Source organism: Suncus etruscus, chromosome 5, assembly GCF_024139225.1.
Source record: "Suncus etruscus isolate mSunEtr1 chromosome 5, mSunEtr1.pri.cur, whole genome shotgun sequence".
NCBI lineage: Eukaryota > Metazoa > Chordata > Mammalia > Eulipotyphla > Soricidae > Suncus > Suncus etruscus.
This window is the reverse complement of record NC_064852.1, coordinates 138,286,239-138,294,146: the sequence shown is the minus strand read 5'-3', so window position 1 is coordinate 138,294,146 and position 7,908 is coordinate 138,286,239. Positions and strand designations below refer to the sequence as shown.

Here is a 7,908-nt window from a genome sequence, read left to right as displayed (position 1 = left end):
ACTTTTATCTGATCAATGTGATCTTGTGTACTATCTTAAGTGGGAAATACATGGAACCTGGATAAAGAAAAAAAATGGTAGCCAAACCTGTTTTGCCATTAAATTAGCCCTAGAATCTATGGAATGCAGAGTGTGAGAGAAGCGCCTCTTCAGTAAAATATGCTACTGAGTGGAGTATAATCTTTCTTTGTTTATAAATAAATTATTTAATTTAATCACCATGAGACATACAGTTACAAAGTTGTTCATGACTGAGTTTGTCATACAATGTACAATACCTTTTACCAGTGCATATTTTCCACCACCAATGCCCCAATTTTTCTTTGCTCCTGCTCTTTGCCCTGCCTACCTTTGGGGAAGACATTTTTTACATTATAATAAACTCTTATTGAAGAAGAAAAAAAGAAATTGGAAAATTACAATCAAATGAGCCATAAGTAGACAGGCAGAAAGAAATAACAAAACTTAAAGCATAAATGAATTAACTGAACACTCAAAAATAATTCAAAAGATCAATGAAAGCAAGAGTTTTTTTGGGGGGAAAAATAAACAAGATTGATAAACCATTAACAAGATTCACCAAAAAAAATAGAAAGAGAAAAACTACATATCAAAAGGTATTATGGTAATAATATCCAGAGACCATAAAAATGAGTGCCAGGAGGAACAATCCATGGTAGGAAGCAAATAGTGGGGAAGAACAGTTAGGGCAAAGAAGGGAATATTGTGACAATGATAGTAGAAGATGATCCTCTAAACAAGAATTGGTTGCTGAAAGGGAATAAAGTGATATGCGTGATACTCCTTCAATAACAATATTAAAAACTTACAGTGTCTCTTTCCAGCTGGCGTTTAGCAATGGGCATCTCTCGGACAATTGGCACAAGTGTGACAAAACCAGGCGCAAGAGAAAGCCCTACCATAAGAAAAGGAAGTCTGAGCTGGGATGCCCGGCTGCCAACCGCATTAACACTGTTTGAGTTTGGGAAGGCATCAAGAAGTACTGTGTTTTGAGGCTGGACATGGGAAACTTCTCTTGGGGCTCAGAATGTTGTACTCGGAAAACCAGGATCATTGGTGTTGTCTACAATGCATCCAATAATAAGTGGGTCCCTAATAATACCCTGGTGAAAAACTGCATTGTGCTCCTAGACAGCATACCTTATAAGCAGTGAGATGAGTCCACTACGCACTGCCCTTGGTCACAAAAAGGGAGCTAACCTTACTCCTCAACAGGAAAAAATTAAAAAAAAAAAACTATTAAAGAAAATTCAGAAGAAATGTGAGGAAAGGAAAAAAAGAATGCCAAAATCAGTCTTCTGGAGGAAGTTTTAGCAGGGCAAACTTCTTCCAGTGTGGCCGAGAAAATGGCTATGTACTAGAGAGCAAGGCGCTGGAATTTTATCTGTGGAAAATCAAGGCCGGGAAAGGCAAATAAATCCTCTTATGCTCATGTAACTAAAAAAAAAAAAAAAAAAAAAAAAAAAAAAAAAACCTTAAAGTGTCTAAAAAGTAAACATAAAGGAAGAATGTCTGGGAGAGAAAGAGAATGAAGAAATATATACACCACATCTACTACATCGCAAAGAACAAGAACAATCAGTGCTGGTGGGGATGTGGAGAGAAAGGAAATTTTATTCACTGATGGTGAGAATGCCGTCTAGTCCATCCTTTATGGAAAACAATATGGAGATTCCTCCAAAAACTGGAAATTGAGCTCCCATACCAAAAAAATAATAATAAAAACCCTGAAAATTGAACTCCCATATGATCCAGCTATACCACTCCTAGGGATACACCCTGGAAACAAAAATACAATACAAAAATCCCTTCCTTACACCTATATTCATTGCAGTGCTATTTACAAAGCCAGACTCTGGAAACAACCAAGATGCCCTTCAACAAAGGAATGGCTAAAGAAACTGTGGTACATATACACAACGGGATATTATGCAGCCATCAGGAGAGATGAAGTTATGAAATTTTGCTATACATGGATGTACATGGAACCTATCATGCTGAGTGAAATAAGTCAGAGGGTGAGAGACACAGAAAAGTCTCTAATCTATGGGTTTTAAGAAAAATTAAAGGCATTACTGTAATAAGGCCCAGAGACAATAGAGTTAGGGGCTGGAAGGGTTGGAAGGACTGGGTCACAATTTGAAGCTCACCACAAGGAGTGGTGAACGCTGTTAGGGAAATAACTACATTAACAACTAGCATGACAATGTTAAAGAATGAGAGAAGTAGAATGCCTGTCGTGAATACAGTCAGGGGCAGGGTAGGAGAGCATTGATGATGGGAATGTTGCATTAGTGAAGGGGGTATTCTGTTTATGACTGAAACCCAACTACAAGCATACTGTAATCATGATGCTTAAATAAAGATTTATATATATATATTTAAAAAACAATAAAGATATTAAAAGAAAAAAAGAAAAAATATCTGCCCCCAAAGCGTGCAGGGATAGGGTAGGGGGAAAGCTGGGGACATTGGTAGAAGGCAATGTACACTGGTGAAGGATGTTGTACATTGTATGACTGAAACTCAATTATGAACAACTTTATATCTGAAAAAACTGTATTATGAACTACCTTGTAACCATGTTGTTTCTGAAAAAACTGTATTATGAATGACCTTTTAACCATGTTGTTTAAATAGAGCAATTTAATGCCTTTTTAAAAACATAAAACCTAACTATGAAAATTGTCTTATTTTTAATACAAAGAAATAAAATATTAAGCTTTAGAAAGAAAAAAGTGAGAGAAGAATCTCGTTCATATTTGTATTCTTGGTCACTCAGAATTGTAGGAAACCTACATTTCACAAAGGGCCAGACAAATTACACAGCAGATAAGAGACTTGTCTTGCGTGGCAGAACTGGGTTCTATTCACAGCTCCTCATATGGTCCCCGAAGTACCATGAGGAGTAATTCCTTATTAGAGTCAAGAGTAACTCCTAACACTACTGGATGTGCTCCCAAAATATTAATGCATCAATTTACCACATGCTTTAATATCTCAGTTCTGATCATTTTTATTCTTCTCGGTCTTAATTTTCTGTATTTCTAATGCCTATATAAAATGATTCTTTCTCTCCTACATCACAAAAAAAAAAACAACAAACATGTAGCATTTCAAATTGTTAGCACTGGTCTAATATCCTGTATTACATATACATATATATTCTCTATGTAGTCATTTGGAGTAAAAAAATATCAAATATCTGACTTGATTTCTTTTTTGTTTTTTTTATATATTTTATTTAAACACCTTGATTACATACATGATTGTGTTTGGGTTTCAGTCATGTAAAGAACATCACCATCACCAGTGCAACGTTCCCATCACCAATGTCCCAAATCTCCCTCCTCCCCACCCAACCCCCGCCTGTACTCTAGACAGGCTTTCTATTTCCCTCATGCATTCTCATTATTAGGATAGTTCTTAAAGTCATTATCTTCAAAGTCATAATTTCATTAAGGTATTAGTAATTCTACATAATTTTATAGTTCTATACTTTCTGCCTTTCTATAATGAAAAAAAAAATAACATTGCCCATCCAATTTCCCCAAAACATATTAATAAATAGGCACCCTTATAACACATTTATAGAACATGTTTTTCTCCTGAATTTTTAAGAACAGGGACATCTTATGTTTAATTTACATTTAATAATTATGATTTCAGCTATCAAATTTAAAGTAAGCACAGCACAAAGAGATGTATTTCTTGACAGCAATGCTATCAGAGTGGTTAATTCGGAATTACTTTTATGGTTTATCATATCTAGTGAAACAGGAGAGATAGAGCTAAATAATCTCAGTTAAGAAACCTGTAAGGAATCCTGAGAAATATTCTGTGAAAGTGTTTCTTTGAATAATGATAATCTTAGAAAATAAAAATGCTGGGTCACAGCACTGCTCACTAAGAATATCCCCTACTTTTTCTGTGCCTCCTCCCTTAACATCAGAAAAGCCAGAAAAGCAGCCTAGGCAGAAATCTGAATCCAGGTAAGAAGGAACATAGAAAGTGGCAACTAAAGGGATTATTTACATGCTGGGTGATGTGAGGCATATTCAGGAAGAGTGTTCTATTTTAGCTCATGAAGAGTCAGAACAACAGTCGAGCAGGTAGGGAACTTAACCTTGTAATATGCTGACCTGAGTTCAATGCCTACCATTCCATATGATCCCCTGAAGCTACCAGGAGTGATTTCTGAATGCAGAGCCAGAAGTAACCCCCAAATATAGCCCATTTAACCCAATCTTCCCCAAAAAAAGATTATCAGCTCATGACACTAAAATTTAGAATGTGTCTGAAATTAAGTAATGTGTGCATTATCTACTCAAATTTTATTTTTAAAAAATAAAAATCGTTCACGGTACAAAAGCTCTGCTCTATCAAATAAGCTTTAGTGTTTCCTGAAAATAAATCTTCTTGTTTGTTTGTTTGGGATTTTTTAGTTGTCGATTTATTGGAAATGGAAGAAATCTGGGAGTCATCTTTGTGACAACCAACTAATTGGGATGAAGACCTAGTTCTAGGGTTGGAGAACTCAGGGATGCTCAGAGCCTATGATGCCAGAGGTAAACTTGGATGCTACTTGAAGGAAGGGTTTTTTTATTTTCAGTATTTTAATATTTTTCAATAAAAAGCCTTGAATTACAAAGCTATTGACATTTGCATTTTAGAAATATGATTATTAGAAGAAATGGCTGGCTGTGGGGGTTGCCAGTCAGAGTGCTGATTGCTCTACCTGCAGAGTCACCGCCCTGCTGTGCTTCTTCTGAGGAAACTGAGGACCTGAAGGGAGCCCTGTCCTGTGCTTCTCTGTCTTTCCTGAATTCTTGAAGCTCTCCTCAGAGTCCTGGGAAGCGAACCCCAAAAATACTGCATTCTGAAGCTGCCCAGAGAGCGAGTGAAAACTACGCCTGCCCAGTGGGACCCGACTGTGAAAAACTGTGAGTGCTGCCTGTGTGTGTCCGTCTACTATCCTGTTGCGTGAACCTCTTAGGAGTGGGCCAAAAAGAGGCTCCAGCAGAGCACTTTGGCTTTGCTTCCTTACACGGCCGTGCGCTCTTTCTAAGAAAAGAACACCATTGCAACAAGAAGAAAAAAATCACACTAAGAACTCTGCTGGATCACAGAAGCAAGCATTTCTCTCCAGCCTGTCTTCTCTGCTGCATGCTTGGGCCTAAGATTTGATCCTGTGTGAGGCTTCATCCACGGAGGACTCCCCTCCCTTAGAGGCAAGTTGGCCCATCCAGAAAGGGTGGAGCCAGTGGAGTGTGCTGCCTGCATCATATAGCCAATGAATACCACCACAACACGTAGAAAAACCCACAATACAAGTGTGACAATGGGGAAACAACATAGGCCAGCATCAGACATAGAGAATGAAGAGGACAATTCTGATGACCAGATAATGACCAACCAACCTCTCAGATAAAGACTTTAGACTAGCAATATGGAAGATACACAACAAACTCAAAGAAACCATGGATCGAGTTGAACAGAACACTAATAAGAACCAAGAAAATATGAAGACAGAAATCACAAAAGTCCAAACTGAAATAACATGTCAACTAACAGACCTGAAAAGAAATATGATTATTAGTACTAATTTCACCCTCAGTGTCAGCTTCTTTTCAACCAGTGTTTCTTCTTAGTTTTATAGAAAAAAAAAATGCAGAAATATTGGTAAAGTAGTTAAGCACAGTAATCCATGTCCCAAGGTTCTATGTAAAAAAAGTGTGGGCCCCGATATAAAAGAAATTATAAAAAGAAATAAAGAAAAGGGTGTGTGTGGCGGGGGTTGTTTGTTTGTTTGTTTGTTTGTTTTGCATAGGAACAGCAAAAGATGGGGAAAATAAAAAGGAAAAACCTTTTGTCCCGGCTCCAAATTTATGACTGCCTTCTTCGTCAACTTTTATTTCTTTTAGGCAAATAAATATTTTTTCCATTTGAAACTGTCTTTAAACATGGTGATTTACAAGGTTGTTTAAAATAAAGTCATTTCAGGTATCAAGTCTTCCCACAATCTCACTACCAGTCTGACTTTCTCCCACCAATATCCAAAGTGACCCACCCACCAACCAGAGCCTGTTCCCTTAGTAAGCACAAAATAATTGGCTATATATTTCTTGCACAACATATATTTCATAAATGTTACTGAAGTTGTTTACTGAGGATTTATTGAGTTGTTAAGCTTCTGTGCTATTATTTTTGCAAATTGAGCTTAGTTATGATAGTTACTGAAGTTTAAACTGTGAATAAAATTAAGTGACTTTGTATTATTTACTCAAGTTTTATAAGAAGAAATCACAAAATATAACTATCCATTACCCTAAAATCTCTCATGGTGAAAAAAATCTCTGCTGTAGCAAATAAGCTTTAGTATGTCCTGAAAATAAATCTTTTGTGGCTTTTATTTGTTTGTTTTGGAATTTTGTTGTTGTTGTATTGAGGAAAGAAGGAGATTTTTCTTTCCCATCTAACTTTCTATATTTCTACTGGACTTTGGAGATGCTGTGTCACTGGTATTATGTTTCACTAGGATGATATAAGAACCTAGTGACATCTTTGCCCTACCAAGTTCAGCACAGCTATAGCTCTGGAATTGACCATTGGGTCACATACACTGCTGAAATTTGAGCAGAATTGGGATTGGGTAGGTGGAACACTGGGTCCTTCAACAGGACAGGAGCTGCACGTGCCCTGTCCTGAGAAGGCTCCAGTAATCTAGACCTGGAAACCAAGCCTATCAGGTTTGGTGTGGATGTGACTTCTCTCATATAAATGAATTTATTAGTTATCAGTATGTTCAATGGCATAGGGCTATTAAATTTTAGTTACAGTCCAGAGACTGAAATGGATAGTTATCACTGTAAAAAGATGTTAATTATGTCTCCCTTTAGATCTCACTGTCTAAGACTATCTAGAAATATAGGCTAGTTTCACAACAAGTTCATATCTATATATATACACATCCCATGCACCATTATTTATTTTATCTTTTGGACTGTACCCAGTGGTCTAATAGTTTGGGGGGCATATTTTGATTCCAGGCATTAAACCTGAGACTTTCACATGTAAAATATGTGCTCCAGTCTTTTGAGTGAATTTCCCATTCCTATGATCCTCAGACCATTCTGAGTATAGTCATCTATCCTGCTTCCACATATTTCTATAGTTGCAGGAGCTGAAGAAGACCTATTCTGAACATGTACCAATCAGAGAGACAATATCTCTTGCCTATCATGGTTTAAATTAACCTAAAATGCTAAAATATGTCCTTTCAGGGGGAAAAAAATTCTGATAAAGATTCTCTTACTCTGAACAGTTTTCTTATCTGTATGGTATGGGAATTCATGAAAAATACATGTTAACTGTACAATTTACTTGGGGGCTTGATTTTAAAAGTTGAGCTATCTAATTGAGACTATTTTCACCACTGGCATAATACATATTGTTCTTATCTATCATCATCCCTAATGTCAAAATGAGAAGACATTCAAAGTTTCTAGAGCACAAGTTCTTTTATTAGGAAGGTTGATGCCTTGAACACTTCCAGAAGTATAACCCATGGAAATGGTAATGTGTCCTAGAAGATTTTTACTGACTGTGCAACAACACCCAGCATTGGAGTACAGTATCAAATGTCAGATAGCCAAACATTTTCTTCCAAATACACACAGTTTAAAGGAGCATTTTCCAGCTGGAAAAGCATTGCTTCACTTCCAGGGAATAATTAGACATCAACTATTCTCTGCACAGGTGGAGATAATTATTCTATGAAATTTGACAAGGCTGATATCTGGGGCTGCAAAGTAGCTGTCAAGAAAAGTCAAGCCAGGTCCTTGAGCAAGGCTCCCAAGACTCCCTCAGTCAACAACCACAGCAATG

General features: G+C 36.9%; 1 pseudogene; it reads left to right on the top strand.

Annotated features, from left to right (window-relative positions):
- Positions 1-732: 732 nt before the first annotated feature.
- Positions 733-1,438, top strand: LOC126008708 (40S ribosomal protein S8-like; annotated as a pseudogene).
- Positions 1,439-7,908: the final 6,470 nt, after the last annotated feature.